The sequence below is a fragment of the Hemitrygon akajei genome, chromosome 11 (genome assembly GCF_048418815.1).
Source record: "Hemitrygon akajei chromosome 11, sHemAka1.3, whole genome shotgun sequence".
NCBI lineage: Eukaryota > Metazoa > Chordata > Chondrichthyes > Myliobatiformes > Dasyatidae > Hemitrygon > Hemitrygon akajei.
In genome coordinates, this window is record NC_133134.1 from 72475266 (window position 1) to 72496465 (window position 21200).

Below are 21200 nucleotides of genomic sequence, written 5' to 3' on the forward strand. Positions count from 1 at the left end.
ATAAGGCAACTATTTATGAGCAAGTGACTGAATCACAGAAGACTATGAGATCAATGCGTTGGAATGGGTGCAATGGTCGGCATAGACATGGTGGGCCGAACGGCCTGTTCTGCGCTGGTTGTCAACTTTCTTAGCAGAAATACCATTTTTCTTTATTCCCTAGATTAATATATAATTGTCCTGTCAGAGCTTACGTCGTTTCGGTCCATCTCTGTTACACCTTGTCCCGCTGTCCTTTCAGTTCACCACCAGTTTTCGTCGACGGTACATTCGTCCCTCTTACCTGCAACCTAACCTAATGATCGCCGGTGAGCGGGTTGGGGGAGCTCTAATTTAATTGACATGGAGATTAACCAATGGTGTGGTCGTCCTCGTCGCAGCAGGCCCAATCAGAAGCGGAGAGCGGAGAGCGTCTGGACTTCCGTTCGCTACTTTCCCGCCCACTTCGCCCAAAGAGGAGCTGGGTTTGGTTGAGAGTGCAGTAAAGGTAAAGGTTGGAGACGGTGAGGAGGGTGACTGTGTGATCAATTATTTAAATTTTTTTCTCGGGAACCTGGTTTCTATTGGCAAAATATTGGAGTTACTGAGGTAAGTTGATCTTTAGAGCCTTTATTTTTACGATTAAATCGTCCTGAATATACGGTGCCAGGTGAATGTCGACATTTCTTCCCCGAGGGACGACAGGGTGGAAAAAATAAGTGCAACGTGAAGTAAATGGAACTTCGGTGCGTATTTGACTCTGAAAACAAGGATTTTCTTTCTTTTGAGAAGTATATCATCACTTGAATTGAAAATGCACAACATGGTGCAGAAATGTGACAAAAAAGTTTTCTTAAATGATTTAGTAGCATGAATTTTGTTTTTTTTTCCTGTTTCTGTGCGCTAATTAGAATATTTTATCGTGCGTAGATTTGTCAGATGTAATTTGAAACGTCGTCAGGTGCAGTTTCTGCTTTGCTTTAGACTTTTAAATTTTGCTTTTTCACAATGTTTTCATGCCTGGCACTTGATATTTTTGTTCTAATGAAGCCCTTATTCATTTAAAATTTCTAACAATGTTGTTCAAGTATTCAGCACCAATTCATTCAGTTTCTGACTATTTCATGCTTCAATTTGTTTTTATATTTGCTGCTTAAATTCAATTTTGTAACTTTTCATAACGTTTTTCAAATTTGGAAAAATTTTATCCAGAAACTGAACAAATAAGGGAATTTGTGGTTTCCTTAAACAGGATTGACAAAGTGGTCATTGCTTTAATTTGTGCTTGTGCCTGTACTTTGAGCTTAGTAGCTTCTCCTCAACTTTAAGGGATCTTGACATTTTACAGCCAATTAAGTATTTTTGAATTGTTAATATTGCAGAGTAAGAAAAGGTTAATCAAGTGCACATCAAGCTCCTACAAAATGCTGGTGGAACTCGGCAGGTCGTGGTTTCAGGCTGAGACCATCAGGATTGGAAAGGAAGATAGAATAAGGTGGCAGGGAGAGGGGCAGGAACACAAGATGACAGGTGATGGGTGAAACCATGTGAGGGGGAAGGTGGGTGGGTGGAGAATGGAGGATGAAGTGAGAAGCTGGGAGGTGATAGGTGGAAGACGTAAAAGGATGACTGAAGAAGGAATGTAATAGAGGAGAGTGGACCATGGGAGAAAGGGTAGGAGGAAGGGAATTAGGGAGTGGTGATAGGCAGGTGAGGAGGAGTGAGAAGGGAACCAGAATGAAGAATAGAAAAAGAAAGGAGGAGGAGGGGGAGAAATTACTAGAAGTTGGAGAAATTGATGTTCACGCCATCAGGTTGGGTGCTACCCTAATGGAGTATAAGGTGTTGCTCCAATAACCTGTGCTTGGCCTCTTTATGTCAGTAGAGGAGGCCATGGGCAGACATGTTAGAATCAGAATGGGAAATCAAACTGAAATGGGTAACCACCAGGAGATCTTGCCTTTCGTGGCGTGCTTGACAAAGCGCTCACCCAACCTACGTTGGGTCTCATGATATAGAGGAGACTGCACCAGGAACATTGGATGCAGTAGATGACCAGACGGACTCTCTGGTGAAGTGTCAACGCACCCGGAAGGACTGAATGCTGATGAGAGAGGAGCATAGGGGCAGGTTATTGTGATTGTCATGCTTGCTGGGATAAATGGCAGGATTGTACTCCGTCACCTCCCCACACCTCCTTATTCTGGCTTCTGTCCACTTCCTTTCCAGTCCTGATGAATGGTCCAGCCCTGATCTGCTGACTGTTTATTCCCTTCAATTCTGGATACAATATGTGACCCCAGTGCTGCCTGACCTGAGTTCCTGCAGCATTTTATGTGCGCTGTATCAGCAGTCTCATGTTTTAATGTCTCATAAAATACAATATGATTACAACAATATTTAACAACAGTTAGGGAATAAACGTTTGTCCTCAATATCATGGAGACCTCTCCAAGATAGTACCACATACTCTTTGCCCCTGCTGGATACCTTGGCACTCAGTTTAATCAATGATCAAAGATCAAATTTATTTGTTATATACATTCACATGTGTTAGGAATTTGCACAACATGCAACAAAAAACAACTACATTCAACAATTGTAAAGAATTATAAATTTGCCAACGACTCAACTATTGTTGGCAGAATTTCAGATGGTGATGAGGCGTGAGGTGCAAGAGCAGCTGGTTGAGTGGTGTTGCAGCAGCAACCTTGTACTCAAAGTCAGTATGATCAAGGAGTTGATTGTGGACTTCAGAAAGTGGAAGTCAAGGGAAGAGCAGTGGAAACAGTGAGCGGTTTTAAGTTCCTGGGTGTCAACATCTCTGAAAATTTATCCTGGTCCCAACATGTTGATGCAATTACAAATAAGGCACAACAGCAGCTAGATTTCATTAGGAGTTTGTGGGGAATTGGTATGTTACTAAAGACACCTGCAAATTTCTGCCTTGGAGAGCATTCTGAATGGTTGCATCACCATCTGGTTATAGAGGGGCCACTGCACAGGATTGGAAAAAGCTGCAGAAAGTTGTAAACTCAAGACAGCTCCATCATGGGCACTAGCCTCCCCAACATCAAGGACATCTTCAGGCATTGTCTGAATAAGGTGGCATCACTACTCAGGACCCTCTTCTCATCACTACCTTCAAGGAGGAGGCACAGGAGCCTGAAGACATACAGTCAACATTTCAGGGTCAGCTTCTTCCTCTCCACCATCAGATTTCTGAAAGGGCAATAAATCCATGAGCGCTATCTTTGTTTATCCTTCCTTCCTTTCACTATTTAATTTTTATGTATATTGCAATTTATAGATCTTAGTTATGTTTTGCAATGTACAACTGCCACTAAACAAATTTCACAACATAAGCTGGTGATATTAAACCTGATTTTGAATTATGTAAGAATAAAGTTAGAGGTTAAAGTACAGCTATGGAATAAAATATGCATACATACATAAAGAATGTATTTACAATGTAAACAGCAGCGATAGAGGGGTAGGAGCGGCTAACTCGAATGATTGATCTGATTAGCTACCTGGGGGAAGAAACTTTTAAGGTGGTGTGATGTTATTTTAATAGTCATATAGTCTTTTTCAGATAGGAGCTTTCGGAAAAGAAGTGTCTTGCAGTGATTTTCCCTGCCTGCTGCTGTGTCCTGGACAAATAAAAGTCCTGCAGCGATGGTAGACTGCAGCCAATGGCCTTTTCTGCTGGGTCTGACGGTTCCCTGTAGTTTTTGTAAATTGTGAGATAATGCTGCACCAAAGCAGACCGTAATGACTGATATGAGGACACTCAAACAAGTTAAGTTTATTGTCATCCACTGCCAAATGAAAAAAAGTTCCTCTGGATCAAGGTGCACAACAAATATATAACACATATAAAGTAATATTACCGCAAATAAATTAACAAATAATAGAATATATTCCAGAAGATTGACACTTAGTAAAGGATGCATTTATGACACAAGTTTAAAAGTAAACCGTAAAATACTACTGGAGCTTTATAGGTGATGACACCTGGCTGGTGGCAATGAGTTCAGTATCTCATGGCCTGGGGGAAGAAGTTGTTTCCCATCCTTCCAGTTCTTGTCCTAATGGTACAGTACCATCCTGCCTGATAATTGGGGGGGGGGGGGGGAGCAGAGAGATTGTTGGATGGATGGGAGGGATCCTTGACAATTCTGACATTTCACTCTGTATTGCCATACTAGTCCCAGGATTGGGACTAACAGTTTGGCTGATCTAAGGGTGAAGCAGAACCGACACAATGACTTCCATTCAGAAAGATACTTGCTTCTGCCTTGTATCATTTTGGTGGTAGTTTGCAAGTGTAGAAAATAGGTCATGCATATCTTTGTCGTCTCCATTGGGATTTTCTATACAGCACTTCTTGTGTTGTACTGAACTGGAATAATTTTCAGTTTTTTACTCTTCAGAATCAGGTTTACTATCACTGACATATGTCATGAAATTTGTTTAGCAACAACAGTACAATACATAAAAAAACTAAATTACAATAAGAAATCTATATAAAAATTAAATAAGTAGTGCAGAAAAAGAAAACAAGATAGTAAGGTAGAGTACATGAGTTCATTGTCCATTTTGAAATCTGATAGTGGAGGAGAAGAAGCTGTTCCTAAAATGTTGATTATGTTCTGAACCACCACCTTGATGGTAGCAATGAGAAGAAAGCATGTCTTGGGAGATAGAGGTCCTTAATGATGGATGCAGTCTTTTGAGGGCATCGCCTTTGAAAATATCCTGGATACTTGGGACGCTAGTGCCCATGATGGCTAAAGACTTTTGTATCGTAGGCACAAAATAGTCCAACCAGTGACAGAACTTTCTGACCAGTATAACTGCATTGTAGAATGTTTTTCTTGGTGCAATCTTCTAGTTCTCTCCTTCTTCAGGGCATTATTACATTAATCCTTTTTCTAAGACATCTTGAGCTGTCCTGTAGTTTGAAAGTTACGTAGTGTGAAACTTAAGTTGTGAGCTTTTCCAAATATCTGTTTGAATTATGAATGAAATGATGCAGGATTACAACCTGAAACATTGACCAGCCTTTTGCCTCTTCAGAGTTCCTTCAGCAATTAGTTTTTTCACTAATGGCAAATAAAGTAGTTCCTTTTGAAAGAGAAAAAGAAATCTGGAAAGAGCTCATAGTTACTTGGATCAGCAGTTGTTCTTGATGTGAGTGTTCTTGTTCAAGTTGAGTTAATTGTCGTATGCACAAGTACATATGTGTGCAGGTGCAATGAAAAACTTTCAGCATTATCACAAAGAGCAACCGGGGTAGACATAATATTCACAAGATAAATGTAAATTATACAATGTTTACAAGAGAATAATCAGAACAAAAAAGGATTAAAGCCCATTTTAGTACAGAGTGATCAAAGTAGTTATAGTGTTTTATACTTTTAGGTGTGTGCCTTTATCAATTTTTTTAAGGATTTGGGCAAGTCATTGTCTATTTCACTTTGAGAATTATGTGATGAGGAACCATAACACTTCAGTCCTTCTAGGGAAGGTGTTCCCCCAGTACTCTGGGTGGAGAGTTCATTTTGTCCTTGGGCCTGATGACAAAGGAAGATGGGCAATACATTACTAAGCCAGGATGGTGTTAGAGGGAAAGCCTATTAATGGTAACTTTCCAATCTATCTGAACTTGTCCTCTTTGGTAATAGCTGTTAAGGGTAGAAGCTGCAGTCAGAAAAACAGAAATTAGTAACATTCTGTATTTTCCACATGTTTCTGTTATGTTGGTGGCAGGAGTTGTTGCTTAAAATGTTGGATGAGGTGCCAAACGAATCAGATGCTTTCTCAATATTCTTGGAGCTGCACTCATACAGACAGGGAGCAAGCAGGTCTCCTGCTCGTTCCTGTTGAACCTTGTAGATGATTGAAAGGTTTTAATAAGAAGTGAATAATTTGTTCACTTAGCATCTGACCATATTAACATGGCTACACACAGGATGTTGATAGTTCTAATACCATTGAAAGGGAAGGATAGGTGGTTATACTACTGTGAGATTGTGGGTCAAATGTTATTTGATACTAATCCATGCATGATCTTGTTGCATAAATTATGTGGTTCTTTGAATAAGGTTAGGGCCTTTAATTATTTTGGATGTAACATTTTACCACCAGCTCTCTGTAAAAAGTACAATGTGATTTTTTTTTTGGTCTTTATTCTTGTATTTAAAAGGCTTGAATTGTGTTAAACATTGTTAACAAGGTAAGTCAAAGCCACTATAAAAGCCAAAGAGAGGGCAAAACTTTATCAAAAATAGGGGGAAGAGGATTGGGAAGCTTTTAAAAAGCAACAGAAGGCAACTAAAAAAAATCATTAAGAAGTTAAAGATGGGATATGAAAGTGAGGTACCCAATAATATTAAAGAGGGTACTGGAAGTTTCTTCAGATACATAAAGTTTTAAAAAGAGGCAAGAGTGGATATTGGACCACTTGAAAACTATGCTGGAAAGGTAGTAACAGGGGAAAAGGAAATGACAGACGAACTGAATAAGTATTTTGCATTGTTGTTCACTGTAGAAGACACTAACAGTATGGTGGAAGTTCCAGATGTTGGGGATCATGAAATGTGTGAAGTTACCATTACTAAGGAGAAGGTTCTTGGGGAAACTGAAAAGTCTGAAGGTAGATAAGTCACTTGGACCAAATACTGAAAACCCCAGGGTTCTGGAAGAGGTGGCTGTAGAGATTGTGGAACACTGGAAAATTGCAACTGTCACTCCACTCTTCAAGAAGGAAGAGAGGCTAATACTGATGGTTCCATTTTCACAGGACATGCTATACCCAGGTTATAAAGGCTTGACTTATGGACACCCATATCTAGGAATAAATTCCCAAATGATTAACTCCAAAAATCTGATGAATGTACATATATTAGTTTCTACAAACAGCAGAACGAGTTCCACCCCTTCCCATGACCATTCTTTCTTATCAGTCTAATGCATGCTTTTGATGTCTGTCTTTGTAATACTGTGAAGGTATGGTATTCACATCCAATGATTTTTGTGTATTTTCCAACTTGTGCACAAAATCAATATATAATTAAATCAATTTTTCATCTGGGACCAATCTGTGATTCAATTGTGTTTGCATTGAATTTCAGTAACTGCATCAAAGATTGTTTACATTTGAAAAAGTCTTGTGTGCAGAACTGTTCTCAGAATCTGGTTCTTGAAAATTTAAAAAATGCTGGTTGAGAATTATATACAATTACTTCCCTTATTGTATATCAGTATTGTAATTGAATACCCTGAAAAACATACAGGGCATTAACAGTGTAACAAAATTAATATGAACAGTCTAAAGGTTAAATAAAGTGCTGAGTGGGAGAAAGCACTCAAAGTTGCCTTCTTCAACTGGGTCTTGGCTACTGTGGACTGAATGATGCAGCAGTTGGCTCCAAAGATTCAAGATTGTTTAATGTCATTTTCTGTACACAAGTATAAAGGAGAATGATGTAGCATAAAAAAGATAAAGAATGCAATAATGATTAAATGAAAGTTTAAATACATACAATCAATGTCCATAAAATGATGTTTGGCTGTACATGAGGTGACTGGTTGGAACTAATAAAGTAGTGGTGGATTTAGTGAGTGAAGGTGTTGATCAGCCTTACTGATTGAGGAAAGTAACTGTTTTTGAGTTTGGTCCTGGCATGGATGCTATGTAGCTTCCTCCCTGATGGGATTAGGACAGACAGTCCATGAGCAGGATGCATGGAGTCCTTCAGTATGTTATTGGCACTTTTCCAGCACCTTTTTGTATATTTGTCCTTGATGGTGGGTGGACTAGTACCAGTGTTGCAAAGGGCAGTTTTGACTACCCGCTGTGGAGCCTTCCTATTCATTGTAGTGTAGGTTCCATACCAAGCAGTGATACAGCTTGTCAGGTTGCTCTCTACTGCACATCTGTAGAATGATGTGAGAATGGGTGTGCAAAATCCAGCTCTCTTTAGCCTCCTCTGAAAGTTATGTTGATGAACTTTTTTGACGATGTAGGAAGTATTCTGAGACAAGTTCCTAATTATAATTTCCACTGTGTTTATTGGCTAATGTCTCACTGTTGAAGTTCTCATTATGGTTGAGTGGTTTGCCAGCATTCCTCATTGAAGATTGACCACTTGGGCCTGATTTTTTTTTTATTCAAAAAGAGAGGGGCAGAAATTGGCTTGTATCCCAGTAACTCCTTAGGAAAGGAGAAAAACTTGGCTCGACTAATCAAAATTTTAAAATATATGGAATCTGTTGCATTTAGTTTTAATTGTTTCCAGTGTTCTCTAGTGTTTATACACCGGAAGAGACTAATTCATTAATGCTCGGTTGACATACATGCATTGCTAAAATATGTATTTTTGGTGTAGAATTTGTTACATCACATACCTTCTAAAACATCCAGAAGAAGATCAAGACACAGCATTATCAACAGCTCTCTTCCTGATGTTGTAAGCAACTTTTAAGCACGCTTCAAAACATGCAATTCAACGCTAGCCGCAAAAGCTACACCCACTGTCCAGGTGAGCAGCCAATGCCTGTAACAACAGCACACATGAGAAGGACTCTGCGGAGAGTCAACCCTCATAAGGTTGCTGGCTCAAAACAACATTCCAGACCGAGTACTCGGGTGTGTTCACACCAGCTCACTGACATTTTAACAGGCACCTTCATCCAGGCTGCTGTCCCCACATGCTTCAACTTCAACACCTCCACATACTAACCCACCCCATCACACTCCACACCATCACTATCATTTCCTATCAGAGTCACTTTATGTACAGATACCTAGTGCTGCTTTATGCACATACATTAAGTCTCATATATAAACAAATCTAATATTTTTATTTTTAATTGAGTTTTTTATGCTCATTGTGTTTTGTTATGCTGCATTGGATCTGGAGTAATAGATATTTCATTCTCCTTTACACTTGTGTACTGATGAATGACACTAAACAATCAAATTTTCATTAACCTCTCTAAAATGAATATCAAAATATTGGTAATGATTGTGGAGACAGTTCATAGAAACCTGGTTATTGGTAGGTTTAGTTCCTGTCATGTTTTCCTAATATTCCTTTCCTTAATAGTTCATGCTGGGGTAATGCCCCAGCATCCTTACAATTTCTTACTTATTTCTTGGAATATGGGTCTCACGATTAAATCTGACATTTATTCATGGAGGTGAACTGCCTTGAAACGCTGAAGTTTTTCCTGTGAAGATACATGAGCTCTGTTATATTATAATGTACAGGAATTAGACTTGGTGATGAAGGCATGGCAACATATTTCCAAGTCAGAATGGTGTGTGACTTGAAGGGAGCTTGAAAATGAAGAGTGTGAAAGGGAATTGGTTCCCATGTGTCTGCTGAGCTGCATCATCTTGGTGGTAGATGTCATGAGTTTGGGAGGTGCAATTAGATTGTAGAGCTGGATCGTGGCACTTTAGCAGTTTCAATCTTTCCATCCAAAAGAACAGGTAGGCTGCTTATAATTTGTCATTCTGGCTTCTTCCATGTTCCTTCCTCGTCCTGATGAAACATTCCTTTCCTTAGATGCTGCCTGACCTGCTGAGTTCCTCCAGCATTTTGTATGTGTTGCAGCAAGCTCATTATATTGTGAATGAATTCTTTAACTCTTAGAATGTCACTACTGGTGGCCATTTGGTCCTTCGTATTTGTGCTAGGTCATTAATCCACCAAAACACTCAGATCTTAGAAACAAAATACTCATTCTTGGTGGGAATATACCTGTAGAGCACGTATTCACCAGCTCCAAGACCACTAGATGAAAGCTGTCGCATTCATGTCAAGAGTAAAGTCAACTAATCTTTTGGAATCAATTGAGGAATGAATTCTACTCTGGAATCATCTTTACTGTGAAGTTAAAATGCACAAGTGAATTTTAGAAAGATAATTTCCTGAGCATGGTGAAATAAGGTTTTAATCTGCCTTTTGCATCCTCATTGAGTTATAAATTTGTACTTTGAATTTTGCTAAAGAATGTCTGGCCTCGTTCCTGTTTAGGTGTGGAAATGATTGGTAATCTTTTAGTCTAGGAGTGGCAGTTTCGGTCGCTGTGGAGAAAAATACTGTTGCTAAATAGCTTTGTCCTTATTTATATTTTATGGATGTGAAGATGATTAAATATTCTTAATTTTACAGATGTAGTTACTCAAAAATACAATACTTAAAAGGTAGAGGAAGGTAAAAGTATTATTAAAATGACATAGAATAGTCTGGCAAGATGCCAGTTATTTCATCTCTTGCATGACACATTAGTTTTATTGTAGTTTCAGTTCATAGTAAATGGTAGGAACCAGTTTATACCATCAGCTGATGGAGACTAATTAGTGTTAGATTGCATAATTAGCATCTTGTAGTGACAGGATTCATTTAAGTTGTAATGTCTACATAGCAATAGAATCATTATGACAGGAGATGCCTATGAAAAAAGTGTGCTTATTTTTAATGTTAATAATTCCTAGACCAAGTGCTATAAAGATTTAACTATACCAGCTAACATGTGACCAAGGCAAGTTTGCTCAGAGCCTGTGAATCCATAGTCACAAGTTCTTGTAGCACAAAAAACAATATGGTGCATCAGGCAAGTTATCTTGGAAATGCGTGCCTCTGCTGTGGCTACATTTGGAAGCACCAACACAACTTGCATCAAAGCCTTCCAGGTTCAAGTCATATCTGACACTCCAAGGAGAACAACTCCCTAGTTTCCCCATTCCAATCTGGTAGCTGAAATCTTTCATCCATGGAACCACTCTGCTGAACCATTTTTATAAGCCATCTTGGAACCTTTAAAACCATAAGTGACCAATACTAACCAGAGAGTTGTAAAGATGTTACATCCCTGTTTTTTTTTACTCAATGGCTCTCGGATCTGGCGTTATTTACTAACAATAATCTCAACATATCCTGCCCATTCAAAACTTTTGAATACCTTTGATTATGCAATCTGTTTAGAACTGTGAAAATGTGTATTGGGCCATTTAATGAAAAAGTTTCACTACAGTAATTAAAAGCTTTTTGGTTTCTACTAAGCTGGGATGCTGGCAAAATTCCCACACACCTTAATTAATAAAGTTGCATTCCTTTGGTCACACAGGACCCCATTTAACACCTTATCTAAAAGCCAATCCATCAGTTCATATGTGTACCACTGGGAATTTTGGCCAAGGCTATGAACATCAATTTATTGATATGGTTTGAATACCTGGCCCTCTGAATTCAAGGTGAGACTGCCACCATTGAGCCCTGGCTGATGTAGTCCATCTACTGGAGACTGATTTTTAAAGGGTGGAAAGCCAGTATTTTCCACCATCATACCATTGAATACCTTTAAGCATTTACAAAATATGAGGCCTGGATTATATCTGGAACCAAGTAACCAGCTTTTCTTTCGAGTTCACATCATCTTTGCTGAGCTAGTCCAGCACATAGTCATAGAAAAGTATAGCACATAAACAGGCCTTTTGTCCTATCTGGTCAGTGCCAAGTGATTTAAACTGTCTACTCCTATCGAATTGCACCAGAACCATAGGCCTCCATACCCCTACTATCCAAACTTCTCTCAAATGGTGAGATTGAGCTTGCATGTACCACTTGTGCAAGCTTGTTACACACTCTCGTGATCCTCGGTTTCCCCTCATGTTCCCCTTACTTTTCACCTTTCGCTCTTAACCCATGACCTCTGGTTGTAGACCACCCAACCTCAGTGGATAAAGAAACACACACAAAATGCTGGAGGAACTCAGCCGGCTGGACAGTATCGATGGAAAAGAGTACAGTCAATGTTTCGGGCCGAGACTCTTCAGCAGGGTCCTGCTCATGGGTCTCGGCCAGAAATGTCGACTGTACTCTTTTCCATAGATGCAGCCTGCCTCGCTGAGTTCCTCCAGCATTTTGTGTGTGTTGCTTGCATTACCAGCATCTGCAGATTTTCTCTTGTTTCTCAGTGGGGGAAAAAGTCTGCTTGCATTTCATCTATCTATACCGCTCATAATTTTGTATACCTCGATGAAATCTCCCTTCAATCTTGTATATTCTTGGGTGTAAAGTCCTAACCTATTCAGTCCTTCCTTAGAACTCAGGTCCTCAATGTTTGTTTGATGGTGAACTTCAATTAAAAAAATTACAAAAAAAAAGAACTCAGGTCCTCCCTACCTGGCAACATACTTGTAAATTTTCTCTGTACTCTTTCAACTTTATTTACATCTTTCCTACAGGTAAATAGGACCAAAACTGCACGCAATACTCCAACTTGGGTCTCACCAGTGTTTGGCACAACAATATGTTTATTTTTGGAAAGAAAAGCAAAACTCAAAGGAAATAGGCATGTTGCCTGGCCTTGAGAGATTGCATCTTTTGTCAGTTAAGTTTGTTCATTTTCCTTCCACATCCCAAAGACATGTGGGTTAGCAGGTTAACTGGTCACATAGGTGCAATTGGGCTGAAAGGGCCCGTTAATGTGCCGTATCTTTAAAATCTGTTAGTAACTTGTTCTCCACTCATAACAAAAAGATGTTACTTAGATGCAGCTGGAGCCTGTTCTTCCAGCAGAGTTGCCTAAACCATAGAAAACCTACAGCACAATACAGGCCTTTCGGCCCATAAAGTTGTGCCGAACATGTCCCTACCTTGGAAATTACTAGGCTTACCCATAGACCTCTATTTTTCTAAGATCCATGTACCTATCTAAAAATCTCTTAAAAGACCCTATTGTATCTGCCTCCACCACCGTTGCTAGCAGCCCATTCTACACACTCACCACTCTCTGAGTAAAAAAAACTTATCCCTGACATCTCTGTACCTACTCCCCAGCACCTTAAACCTGTGTCCTCTTGTGGCAACCATTTCAGCCCTGGGAAAAAGCCTCTGACTATCCACACAATCAATGCCTCTCATCATCTGATACACCTCTACAATTATGCATACTTGAACCATTTGCGCAATTATGATTGCACAGTGTTGAGTGAAGCTGTGGAATGTTGAAGGTGAAAGAAAACCTGACTAGCAGGTGATGCTGTCCAGAGCTTGCATGTGGCATCATTTATTTCAGCAAAGTAGTGGAGACGTGCAGGAATTTGCATCTCAAGCTTATGTAACAGACAAGTCTGTTACTCCTTGGATCAGAAAAAGCTGCAGAAAGTTGCAACCTCAGTGAGCTCCATCACGGGCACTAGCCATCGAGGACATTAAAGACGATGCCTCAAAAAGATTCCTATCAATAAGGACTACCATCATCTTCTAATTACTACCATCAGGGAGGAAGTACAAAAGCCTGAAGACACACATTCAATAATTTTGAAATAGCTTTCCCCTTCGCCAACAGATTTCTGAATGAACATTGAACCCATGTACACAACCTTAGTACTTTTCTCTTTGCTCTCTTTTTGCACTAGTTTAACTTTTTAATATTTCTTGTTGTAATTTATAGTTTTTTTAAGCTGTTATGTATTGCATTGTACTGCTGCTGCAAAACAACAATTTCACAACATATGCTGGCGATATTAAACCTGATTCTGATTCCTTGATGAGTATTTTTAATTTTTTCTGCTTAGGTTTAACTTGTATGCTCTACTGAGGTTGAGTTTAGACAGGATCAGGAAAACTAGGTCTTGTAAGGTGAATGTCATGTGCTCTGACTATTCACTTTTTATTTGTGACATGTTTCGAAAACATTTAGTCAGGTACATGAATATGAAAGGTTTTAAGCGATATGAGCCTAAAACAGGTGAATGGGACTAGTTCGAGATGGTTTTGGGCATGGACGATTGGGGCTGAAGATTCTGTTTTCTTGCTGTATAACTTTGTTTCTATGATTTTTAAAAGGTTACTATTTACCGTAACCTATTTAAAATCTGTCATAGAATTACTGTATGACTAATACTCTAGGTACATAATGCCAGTGCAGCTATAGATAGGATCTGTCTTGAAAACTTTGACATTGAAGTGACTCATTGAAGGTGACTCATAAACAGAAACTACAGAAGTTACTCTGATCCCCTATTGACATGTAAGAAGAGGAAATTCAGAGGACCCACAATCCCAACCTTCTGTATATATTCTGTCTGGGTAGCCTCCAAGCTGATGGTGTGAACAATGATTTCTTGAGCTTCTGGTAATTGCTACCCTCTTCACCATTCCCCATTCCTGCTTCCCATTCTCACCTGATTTCCTTACCTACTCTCTGGTATTCCTCCTGTCCCCCCCTTTCTTCCATGGTCTTCTGTTCTCCTATCAGATTCCCCCTTCACCAGCCCTTTATCCCTTTCACCAAATTCCCAGCTCTTTACTTCCTTCTCTGCCTCTCTCCCAGTTTCACATATTACCTACCTGCCACCTTGTACTACTAACTCCCCTCCCCCCACCTTCTTACTTTGACTTCTCCCCTTCCTTTCCAGTCCTGATGAAGGGTCTCAGACCAAAACATTGACCATTTACTCCTCTCCATTGATGCTGCCTGACCTGAGTTCCTACAGCATTTTGTGTATGTTGCTTTAGGTTTCCAGCATCTGCAGATTTTCTCTTGTTTCTGCATGTCACTTTTTCTGTGATCCACAATCCAACTAAAATACAAATTGAATGCTGTAGGAACCTGGAGTAAAATCAGCTTTTGTAAGTATGCTGGAATGCGATTTTTGAGTTTTTTTTTGTAGTAATCTAATAAAAGTGAAAAGGTGTTTTTATTTCCAGAAGTGTGCTTTATTCATTTTTTTTAATGATCTAGCAAAGGTCAACATTTGTTGTTCATCCCTAATTATCCTTGAAGATGATCCTTGTGTCAGAAATATCATATAAATGTAATTGCAAATAAAGTATGACAGTACCTCTATTTTCTCAGGAGTCTGTGGAGATTCAATGTGTCATCAAAAGCCTTGACAGACTTCTGTAGGTGTGCAGTGGAAAGTGTATTGGCTGGCTGCATTATGGCCTGTTATGGGAACACCGATGACTTTAAGTGGAAAATCTTACAAAAGGTGGTGTATCATATCCAATGATTTACCTGCATATGTTAAGCGCTGCTTGTGATGGATATAGAGTTCAGATGATGACATCATCTTAGCATCAATCAGAAGACTTGATTCATTGGGCAGCTGCATTTGAGAGTTCTCCAGCTGCCTTTTGTCTTCAATTAAAACTAAATGATTGCAGCTGGGTTCCTTCCCTCTTACAGGGGGTCTGCATTCTAATTTGAAGCAGCAGCAGGCAGGAAAGATGAGTGGAGAAGAATGCACAGAGATGGCCGGTTTGTGTTTGAAAGCTGTTCCCCTGCGATGCCCAGCCCGTTTTCAAAAAGTCTTTTTGCACTGTGGCATATTGTAGCCAAAGTAGAAGTGCCATGGAAACAGCCCCACAGCTTGGCAATGAAGAAAACGTTGCATTAGAAACATAGAAACATAGAAAATAGGTGCAGGAGTAGGCCATTCGGCCCTTTGAGCCTGCATCGCCATTCAGTATGATCATGGCTGATCATCCAACTCAGAACCCTGTACCTGCTTTCTCTCCATACCCCCTGATCCCTTTAGCCACAAGGGCCATATCTAACTTCCTCTTAAATATAGCCAATGAACCGGCCTCAACTGTTTCCTGTGGCAGAGAATTCCACAGATTCACCACTCCCTGTGTGAAGAAGTTTTTCCTCTTCTCGGTCCTAAAAGGCTTCCCCTTTATCCTTAAACTGTGACCCCTCGTTCTGGACTTCCCCAACATCGGAAACAATCTTCCTGCATCTAGCCTGTCCAATCCCTTTAGAATTTTATACATTTCAATAAGATCCCCCCTCAATCTTCTAAATTCCAGTGAGTATAAGCCTAGTCGATCCAGTCTTTCTTCATATGAAAGTCCTGCCATCCCAGGAATCAATCTGGTGAACCTTCTCTGTACTCCCTCTATGGCAAGAACGTCTTTCCTCAGATTAGGGGACCAAAACTGCACACAATATTCTAGGTGTGGTTTCACCAAGGCTTTGTACAACTGCAGTAGAACCTCCCTGCTCCTGTACTCAAATCCTTTTGCTATGAATGCCAACATACCATTTGCCTTTTTCACCGCCTGCTGTACCTGCATGCCCACCTCCAATGACTGGTGTACAATGACACCCAGGTCTCGTTGCATCTCCCCTTTTCCTAATCGGCCGCCATTCAGATAATAATCTGTTCCTGTTCTTGTAACCAAAGTGGATAACCTCACATTTATCCACATTAAATTGCATCTGCCATGAATTTGCCCACTCACCTAACCTATCCAAGTCACCCTGCATCCTCTTAGCATCCTCCTCACAGCTAACACAGCCGCCCAGTTTCATGTCATCCGCAAACTTGGAGATGCTGCATTTAATTCCCTCGTCTAAATCATTAATATATATTGTAAACAACTGGGGTCCCAGCACTGAGCCTTGCGGTACCCCACTAGTCATGCCTGCCATTCTGAAAAGGTCCCGTTTACTCCCACTCTTTGCTTCCTGTCTGCCAACCAATTCTCTATCCACATCAATACCATACCCCCAATACTGTGTGCTTTAAGTTTGCACACTAATCTCCTGTGTGGGACCTTGTCAAAAGCCTTTTGAAAATCTAAATATACCACATCTACTGGCTCTCCCCATCCACTCTACTAGTTACATCTTCAAAAAATTCTATAAGATTCGTCAGACATGATTTTCCTTTCACAAATCCATGCTGACTTTGTCCCATGATTTCACCTCTTTCCAAATGTGCTGTTATCACATCTTTGATAACCGACTCTAGCATTTTCCCCACCACCGATGTCAGACAAACTGGTCTATAATTCCCCAGTTTCTCTCTCCCTTTTTTAAAAAGTGGGGTTACATTAGCCACCCTCCAATCCTCAGGAACTAATCCAGAATCTAAGGAGTTTTGAAAAATTATCACTAATGCATCCATTATTTCTTGGGCTACTTCCTTAAGCACTCTGGGATGCAGACCATCTGGCCCTGGGGATTTATCTGCCTTTAATCCCTTCAATTTACCTAACATCACTTCCCTACTAACGTGTATTTCCCTCAGTTCCTCCATCTCACTAGACCCTCGGTCCCTTACTATTTCTGGAAGATTATTTATGTCCTCCTTATTGAAGACAGAACCAAAGTAGTTATTCAATTGGTCTGCCATGTCTTTGTTCCCTATGATCAATTCACCTGTTTCTGACTGTAAAGGACCTACATTTGTCTTAACCAATCTTTTTCTTTTCACGTATCTATAAAAGCTTTTACAGTCAGTTTTTATGTTCCCTGCCAGCTTTCTCTCATAATCTTTTTTCCCTTTCCTAATTAAGCCCTTTGTCTTCCACTGCTGGTCTCTGAATTTCTCCCAGTCCTCGGGTGTGCCGCTTTTTTTTGCTAATTTATATGTTTCTTCTTTGGACTTGATGCTATCCCTAATTTCCCTTGTCAGCCACGGGTGCACTAACTTCCTTGGTTTATTCTTTTGCCAAACTGGGATGAACAATTGTTGTAGTTCATCCATGCGATCTTTAAATGCTTGCCATTGCATATCCACCGTCAACCTTTTAAGTATCATTTGCCAGTCTATCTTAGCTAATTCACGTCTCACACCTTCAAAGTTACCCTTCTTTAAGTTCAGAACCTTTGTTTCTGAATTAACTATGTCACTCTCCATCTTAATGAAGAATTCCACCATATTATGGTCACTCTTACCCAAGGGGCCTTGCATGACAAGATTGCTAACTAACCCTTCCTCATTGCTCAATATCTAATCTAGAATGGCCTGCTCTCTAGTTGGTTCCTCGACATGTTGGTTCAGAAAACCATCCCGTATACATTCCAAGAAATCCTCTTCCTCAGCACCCTTACCAATTTGGTTCACCCAATCTATATGTAGATTGAAGTTACCCATTATAACTACTGTTCCTTTTTTGCACGCATTTCTAATTTCCTGTTTATTATATTATTATTATTATAAATAAAATGCAAATGCTGGAGGAACTGGGCAGGACAGGTCCCAACTATGAAAAGAAATAAACAGTCAAAACCCTGCAACAGGATTTTACCTGAAATGTTGACTCTTTGTTCCTTTCGAAGACGCTGCCTGACTATCTTGAGTTCCTTCAGCATTGTTTGTGTGTTACTTCAATTTCCAGAATCTGGCAGATATCCCTGCAAGGGACAGAAATGCTACATACATGCCCATTTACCTCCTCCCTTACCTCAGGGCTCCAAACAGTTCTTCCAGCTGAGGCAACATTTCACCTGCATATTTGTTGGGGTCGTCTATTATTTCTGGTGCAACTGATGCAACCTCCTCTTTACTGGTGACACTTTCCTAAACTGGGGGACTGCTTTGTTGAATACCCTGCTCCATCCAATTTAATTCCTATCCCTATTCCCATTTTGACATGTCGATCCATGCCCTCTCTTGACCTGATGAAGCTGCTCTCAGGGTGAAGGAGCAATATCTTAAATTGTGTCTAGGTAGCCTCTAACCTGATAGCATGAATATCAATTTCTCTTTCTAGTAATCCCTCCCCCCCCCCTTCTATTCCCCACTCTGACCACTTAACTCTTCTCCTCACCTGCCTATCACCTCCCTTGGTGCCCCTCCTTCTTCTCTTTCTCCTATGGTCCACTCTCCTCTCCTATCAAATTCCTTCTTCTCCTATTCTCCTGGCTTCACCTATCACTACATAGTTAGTGCACCTTCCCTTCCCCCCCACCTCTTTATTCTAGCATCTCCCCCCTTCCTTTCCAGTCCTAAAGAAGGGATTCCACTCAAAACATTGACTGTATTAATTTCCTGAAATGCCTGACCTGCTGAGTTCCTTCTTCAATTTGTGAGTTTGTTGCTGCAGAATCTCTTGTGTTATTATTTGCATGTATGGACTACCAAATTGACAGACAAACAAACCCCTGTCATCACTCCTCACAAGTCTTTCAAACCTCACCAGTAATATTCATGACCTACTTCAGCAGTATTTGTTTTGTTTCTCCTGATGGAATCCAGTCTCCAGAGGAGGTAGGAATGAAAAGCAATGATTTAGCAATGTGTGGCCCTGGGGAGCAGTATGCCACTATTATCAAATTTGTGATTACCTCAATGACCACAGAGGGTACAATGAGCCTGTCATTGCTGCCTACAAAAGTAGAAAGCAAGAGATTAATCTCCAAGTGGTAAGTTTGGAATTTCTGACATGTAATTTTTCAAACAAAAGAATTATAAGTTTCTGTGAGTTGATAATATTTACTGTGCATTCCATGCCCATGATTAACTGTTGTGAAATTAAGTACTGTAGTTCAAGCATAAGAATCTGTTGAAGGAAAGTACTGAATATGAAACACTTAACCAAAGAATTTGTTACTTTTGCTTCCAGAACAATCAATCTTCAGTGCTTGCATAAACTGTGTAAGGATCACTTCCAGTTTTGTTTACATATAATTTTTGTTTTCAAACATAAATGTCCACTTATTTGCATGAAGTAGCAGACTGGAATTTTGTGTTTAAAAATTACATCAAGATCCAATGTAGATTTGTAGGCAGTGTATAATTTTTGCTCTCCTGCAAGATGCAGCAAAATCCTAGAGCATCAAAATTACAGAGTTATACAGTACAGCACCCTTTGACCCATTCGTCCATGTCAACCAAGATGCCTACCCAAGCTGGTGCCATTTAGCCCTATCCCTCTAAATCTTTCCTATCCATGTACTTGTTAAAATGTATTTTAAATGTAATTTTACTTTACTTGACCACTTCTGGCAGTCAATCACTCTCTGTGTGGGGAAAAGTCGCCCCCCCCCCCCCCCCCCAGGTCTCCTCAAAAAAATTTCCTCTCTCAACTTTAAACCCATGCCTTCCGGTTTTTGATCTTACTCACACCCCTCCCTCCTCACACGAACGCTTGGGGGCAGGATCTGTGACCATCCACCTTGCATATTCCTCTCATGATTTTCATATACCTCCTATGTCACTCCAGGGGGGAGAAAAAGTCTGTCCTTGTAACTTATTTCTTCAGATCAGCCTCCAAAGTGAACCTTTCAAAAGGCTAAAATCCAATTTCCTTGTACTCTTTCATCTTCGGTCATATCATCAGAAAGTTGAATTATATTTGTAAGACATGAAAACACGAGGAAATCTGCAGATGCTGGAAATTCAAGCAACACACACAAAATGCTGGTGGAACACAGCAGGCCAGGCAGCATCTGTAGGGAGAAGCACTGTCAACGTTTCAGGCCGAGACTCTTCGTCAGGACTAACTGAAAGGAAAGATAGTAAGAGAATTGAAAGTAGGAGGGGGAAGTGCGAAATGATAGAAGACCAGAGGGGGTGGGGTGAAGCTGAGAGCCGAAAAGGTAAATGGCAAAAGGGATACAGAGCTGGAGAAGGGAAAGGATCATGGGATGGGATGCTTCGGGAAGAAAGGGGGAGGGGGGCACCAGAGGGAGATGGAGATCAGTCAGAGTGATGGGCAGAGAGAGGGGAAAAAAAAGACATGAATTCCATTGCACAAAGCCATGTGAACTATACCTAATCAAAGTTCAAAATAAAATGTATTATCAAAGTACTTACCAAAGCATAGCAGTGGAAGCTGAGAGCAGTTTCAAACTCCTGTGAGTGCACATCTTGCACAACCTCTCACAATCAGAAAAGCTCACCAATGCCTCTCCTTTCTGAGAAGGATGAATAGAGCTAGATGATGCACATCTACTCTCATGTTATTCTACAGATGTACATTAATATTGTATTTGAATGGACAAGTATTCTGAAAAAGTTTGATGTAGTGCAGTTAAAGATTGGCAGGATTGATGCTGTGAGAATCACTTAGTATGGCTGATTGAAGATCATATTTGGGAGCTTAACATTCAAAGATACACCTTGTATCAAAAGGACAGGGAAGTAGGCAGAGGGAGTGGGATGACTGTTGGCTTAAGAAGTAAAATCAGAAGTGATTATAGGCACGGAAGATGTAGAATCCTTGTGGGTACAGTTAAGAAACTGCAAGGGTAAAAGGACCCTAATAAGAGTTTATATACAGACTTCCAAATAGTAGCTAAGATGTAGGATACAAATTGCAATGGGAGATAGAAAAGGCATGTAAAAAGGCAATGTTGTGATAGTCATAAGGGATTTCAATATGCAGATAGATTGGGAAAATCAGATTCAAGCTGGATCATGAGAGGGAATTTATAGAATGCCTACAAGAGTGAAC

At 40.1% G+C, this 21200-nt stretch overlaps 1 protein-coding gene across 2 annotated transcripts in view; it reads left to right on the forward strand.

Moving 5' to 3' along the window:
• The first annotated feature begins 464 nt into the window (after positions 1-464).
• The window catches only part of cgnb (cingulin b), a 153642-nt gene continuing 132906 nt past the window's right edge, over positions 465-21200 (forward strand). For both annotated transcript variants that reach the window (XM_073061089.1, XM_073061091.1), the window contains exon 1: positions 465-588. The gene's annotated coding sequence lies outside the window, so the exon portion shown is untranslated. The remainder of the gene's footprint in view (positions 589-21200) is intronic.